The sequence below is a fragment of the Octopus sinensis genome, linkage group LG1, assembly GCF_006345805.1.
Source record: "Octopus sinensis linkage group LG1, ASM634580v1, whole genome shotgun sequence".
In the NCBI taxonomy this organism is placed as follows: Eukaryota; Metazoa; Mollusca; class Cephalopoda; order Octopoda; family Octopodidae; genus Octopus; species Octopus sinensis.
In genome coordinates, this window is record NC_042997.1 from 102828002 (window position 1) to 102834067 (window position 6066).

Here is a 6066-nt window from a genome sequence, read left to right on the forward strand (position 1 = left end):
TCAAATATATAAATTCTCTCTATATTTCTTCCTTCTCTCCCTATCTCTTCAGTTTCTCTCCAGCTTCTCCTTGTCTCTCCATTACTCTCTTCTATCTCTTCAGTTTCTCTCCCGCTTCTCCTTGTCTCTCCATTACTCTCTTCTAACTTACTCTCCTCTCTCGGATACATATAAGGACATAGACGCTTTCTCTCTCTTCCTTCAGCTCTCAGTCTCTCCTCTTCCTCTTCTCTCTTACTCTCGGCTCCCAATTTCTCTTCATAACTCTCATTCTATCTTACTCCCCTCTTTCAAATATATAAATTCTCTCTATATTTCTTCCTTCTCTCCCTATCTCTTCAGTTTCTCTCCCGCTTCTCCTTGTCTCTCCATTACTCTCTTCTATCTCTTCAGTTTCTCTCCCGCTTCTCCTTGTCTCTCCATTACTCTCTTCTAACTTACTCTCCTCTCTCGGATACATATAAGGACATAGACGCTTTCTCTCTCTTCCTTCAGCTCTCATTCTCTCCTCTTCCTCTTCTCTCTTACTCTCGGCTCCCAATTTCTCCTTAAGTACATAGACGCTCCCTTTCTCTACTTCCTCCCTACCCCCTATTGCACTATTAGACTAATATAAATTAATATAATATAATTAGATAGACAGATAGATAGATAAAATATCAAGAATGTCCAGAATCTGGAAACGTGACGAACTGGCGTGGTTCCTGCGAGGATGGCAATGCGCTGACGGAGAAAATCCAAATAATATAATTACGGCTGCGCTGAAGAACAACGGATACAAAAGGACGTCAGCTCAAATAGAGCGGAAGAAGCAAGAATTTATACGCTCCTACGCACTTGTCAGATCGCACATTAACACGCTGGATGCCATTTTTGACAGCGAAAAACGCGAACAAAGTAAAGATGGCAAGGATAGAGACGCGAGCGCTGATGAAGAGGGTCACCCCCACCTGGTAGACGCCCAGGAAGAAAACTCCAGTGAGAAGCCTGCCCGGGAGATGAACCCAGGTGCGGATGCTCCTACCAGCACCAAAAGCCATGGACATGGAGGTGAAAAAACCAAAAAAGGAAGAAAAACTGAAGCTAAAACACAGACAAAGCCAAGGGGCAAGGCAGCCAGGGATAGAGGCAAACCTAACTATCCATATGCCAAAAAGGATGGAAACGGGCAGCGCACACGGGTATGTAGGTTCTACCTGAAAGGTGCCTGCCGGCATGGAGAGGAGGGTGCAGGCTGCCGCTTTGCACATCAGGGACCCTGCCACAGAAACCAACCACCGAAAGGAAATGGGATGGACCACGCATCACCTGCCCCAAAACGGAGGTACGCAGACGTGGTGCGTACCACAAACCACCAACGTGTTGTTGAAAGGGCAGCTGCTGAGCAGGAATCTTTTTTGTGCATGGCACAAAAGATTGTACAGCAGCTAACCTGGCTCCATCAGGCTCAGGCTCGCAGATGGAACTGCCCACAGTTCACAAGACCGCCACAGCAGATGGACCCAGGGTGGACACCGCCGGCAACAGCATACACCTCACCTCGATGCTCCTACTGAACATCAGAGGACTACTAACACACAGTAACAGGACAAAAGTCCCGTTCCTGAGAGACTTTGTCGCATGCAATCAAGCCTTATGCATAGCACTCACAGAAACGCATCTGAAACCGGACATAGCAGATGCGGAATTACACATACCACAGTATGTTGTACTACGGACCGACAGGAAAGAAAGGAGTCATGGAGGAGTTGCTATGTACATCCGTGGGGACCTCACACCCCAGGTCCTTTTGTCATACTCAAACTCGGTGTGTGACACACTAATTGAACACATAAGGCAACTTGATGTAGTTGTGTGTGCTACATATCGCCCTCCAGATGCCCCAAGTCATATGGGCAAGTTTGAGGACTGCCTTTTAAAAATAGAAGAAGTTCTAATCACATTAGAACAACACATAAGTGTACTTCTCATGGGAGACTTCAATCTACCCAATGTCAGATGGCCCGAGGGCCTTTCTCTCCCAGGAATGACAAGATGTGAACGAGGACAGGCGAGGTCCCTCCTGAACCTCATCAACACCCTGTACATGGAGCAAGTAATACTCCAACCAACCAGAGCAGGTAACACACTGGATCTCTGCTTCACAAATAATATGGATCTCATCCATAATGTGAAAGTGACACCGACACTACTCTCGGATCACAACATGGTAGAGCTGACCATGTACGGGCCAAAAGAGAGCACGGACATGCAGCCTACAAGAAACCCTCAGAATCTTTCCAGGTTGAACTTCAATAAGGCAAACTGGAATCAAATTGAGAAAGAGATCCTCAAACAAAACTGGCCTGAATGTCTCTCCTCGCCGGACATCGACATGATACTTCAACAATTCATGTCTGTAATGCAAGCCATATGCTACAAATGTGTCCCAGAGAGAAAGGCCACTGTACACAAGAACAAAATCCCCAGAGAGAGGAAAATTTTAATGAGACGGCGTACAAAAATTTCAAATCGCCTAAACAAACAAACTGAAAGCAGTGAAAAGTCCCGCCTGAAAATAAAACTGTTAGAAATTGAAAATTGTCTGCAACTCTCCCATGAGAAGGAGAGAGCAGACAAAGAAGCCTGGGCTATAGACAACATAAAAACTAACCCCAGAGCTTTCTACAGGTATGCCAAAGAAACAGCTACGGTGCACTGTAGGATAGGGCCACTCCTTGAAAAGGATGGCACACTCACAGGAAAACCAATGAGGGTAAGTGAAATTCTGAATGAACAATTCAAGAGTGTTTTCACCCCACCCCTTGGGCATTTCCAAATCAGCAATCCAACTGACTTCTTTACCACTGCAGATATAGAATCAGAGGCGGCGACGATAGATTACATCGATATAAAGGAAGACGATGTAATAAAGGCTATAGATGAAATGAAAACAGACTCAGCTATTGGCCCCGATGGATTCCCGGCAGTCCTCCTAAAAGTATGTAAGAGAGTCCTAGCAAGACCACTGCAGTTCCTCTTTCAGAGCTTCCTTGCAGCTGGCAAACTTCCAAGAAAACTGAAGGAAGGTAAAATATGCCCTATTCATAAAGGAGGTAGCAGAGCGGAGGCCAAGAACTACAGACCTATCTCTCTGACCTCACACATCAGCAAGGTCATGGAACAAATAGTCAGAAGGAAGCTGATCACCTTCCTTGAAGAGAATGACTTGCTGCCCGACACCCAACATGGTTTCCGACCAGGGAGAAGCTGCTTAACTCAGCTCCTGCAGCACTATGACTGGGTGCTGAAACAACTGCTCAATCACTCAAATGTAGAAGTCATATATCTCGACTTCGCAAAGGCCTTCGATAAAGTCGATCATGGAATGATATGTCACAAACTGCGTGATCTTGGCATAGTTGGAAAACTAGGAGAATGGCTTCATGACTTTCTAAAGAATAGAAGTCAGGTGGTAGCAGCCAATGGGGCCACTTCCATTAGCACGCAAATTGTGAGCGGTGTTCCACAGGGCACTGTTTTGGGATCACTACTGTTCATAATGGCCCTCTCAGACATGCCCTCAGCCACGCGGAGAGCCACGATCACATGTTATGCAGATGATACAAAAGTTTCACAGGCAATACAGAACCCTGAAGACACTAAGCACCTGCAATGTGAGCTGGACGAAATATACAAGTGGGCTGAAAAGAATAGCATGCAGTTCAATGCTGAAAAGTTTCAAGCTTTATACTATCAGCATGCAAAACTGAATGCAATACCCAATGAATACACTGGACCCGGAGGGATTGCAATCCCAGAGGCACAATCAGTGCGTGACCTGGGTATTCACATGAGTGATGACGCGACCTTTCATGTACATGTTGCTAAACTGACAATGAAATGCAGACGGCTGGCTGGATGGATTCTTAGAACCTTTAGAACAAGAAACCATGATGGTCCTCTGGAAGACACTTGTCCTAAGCCACTTTGACTATTGCTCTCAGCTATGGTCACCATCCAGTGTCAAGTTGATCACAGAACTTGAGGCGATCCAACGAAGCTACACGAAGAAGATAGCCTCTGTGCAGCATACGAGCTACTGGGAGAGACTCAAGAGATTAAAGCTCTATTCCCTGGAGCGTAGGCGAGAAAGATATGCCATAATATATATCTGGAAGATCCTGGAAGGTCTTGTCCCAGACTTTGGCATCGAGAGTCACACAAACGCCAGAACCGGACGCCACTGCGTAGTACCAAGGACTCCAAATTTGCCATCAAGGTGTAGGACAAGATATTGTGATAGCCTGGGCTTCAGAGGCCCACGGCTCTTCAATGTCCTCCCGAAGAACCTGAGGGACCTGCATGGTGTAGATGCGGATGTCTTTAAAGTAGGACTGGATCTCTTCCTGTCAGGTGTCCCGGATGAACCAACTTCACGGCAGGAGGTGCAGATGAGGGCAGCTGCATCGAACTCTCTCATGCATCAGATGGCGTTTGCTAAAAAGCATCCGTGAGGTAAACCTGTGTAGCAAACCAAATGGCGGTGCCCCAGCATGGCCACAGCTCATTAGCTGAAACTGGAAAAAATCAAAATCAAATCAAATATATGTATGTATATATGCATATATTTTATTTATTTATTATATTACTATATATATATATATATATGTATAGGCGCGGGAGTGGCTGTGTGGTAAGTAGCTTGCTAACCAACCACATGGTTCCGGGTTCAGTCCCACTACGTGGCATCTTGGGCAAGTGTCTTCTGCTATAGCCCCGGGCTGACTAATGCCTTGTGAGTGGATTTGGTAGATGGAAACTGAAAGAAGCCTGTCGTATATATGTATATATATATGTATATATATGTGTGTGTGTGTTTGCGTCCCCGTCACTTAGCGGTTCGGCAAAAAGTCACCGATAGAATAAGTACTGGGCTTACAAAGAATAAGTCCTGGGGTCGATTTGCTCGACTAAAGGCGGTGCTCCAGCATGGCCGCAGTCAAATGACTGAAACAAGTAAAAGAGAATATATATATACATATGCATATATACATACATGTGTGTGTGTATATATATATATTATATATATATATATATATATATACATATATATTGGAAGGTTTGGAGATGATGTACAGGTATTATATATTAGAAGAAATGAGATATTTATTTATATATTACATTTTTTACATTTATATATCATATCATTCAGATCATATCATTCAGATTATTAGCGCTTTCTCCCATTCTAGTGGAGTTTTCAAATCAAATTAATTCCTTTGTGGGGAATTTAATCATTTTATAGAGTTTCGTAGTTGTGGGGAGGAATAAGACAGTACAAGAGGGTGAAGTTGATGAGGAGGAAGTGAGAGAGAGAACATGTGTGTATGTGTATGTGTATGTGTGTGTGTGTGTGTGTGTTTGTATCTGAGGCTAAAGAGAAAGAGGGGAAGGGAGAGGGAAGAAGAAGAAGGATTTCCTTTGGTCTGCTGGACCCCTAAGGGAGTTCTAAGAATTTTAGCCATTTGTCTATTTTGGTGTCACTGAGTCTGTGTTGGTGGGTAGGCAGGCCATAAATTACACCTTTTATGATTTTGAGGATGGTCAAATACCTCTTCTACTTTGTATGATCGTTTTGTGGAGGTGTGTGTGTGTGTGTCTCTGTGTGTCCGTGTGTGTTTGTGTGCGTGTGTTTGTGTGTCTCTGTGTGTTTGGAGAGGGGGAGAGAGACAAAAAGAGAAAAGGGAAAATAAAAATAAAAATAAAAATAAAAATAAGGGAGGAAATGGAGAAGAAAAAAAATTTTTTGTGTGTTGATATTTATACCACTACATATATATACACAGACTTATACATAAAGTATTTGAAAAAAATCCTTTTATCGGTTCAAAATGAACAACCAAATTACACCATCTTGAAAATTGTATATCATAGGAAAGTTAAAATTAAAGTGACAATTAAAAAGTAAAGATGGAAGTAAATATAAAGATAATAATATAATGTATATAACAGGCAATATATATATATATATACATACACAGATATATATATATACACACATACAGACATATACTAAATGTTCTA

General features: G+C 43.3%; 1 long non-coding RNA gene across 1 annotated transcript in view; it reads right to left on the bottom strand.

The window, feature by feature from the left end:
• The window catches only part of LOC118763686, a 10734-nt gene extending 10261 nt beyond the window's left edge, over nt 1-473 (bottom strand). Inside the window, exon 1 of the long non-coding RNA XR_004999450.1 lies at nt 459-473. This is a non-coding gene — a long non-coding RNA (uncharacterized LOC118763686). The remainder of the gene's footprint in view (nt 1-458) is intronic.
• Between the last annotated feature and the right edge of the window lie 5593 nt (nt 474-6066).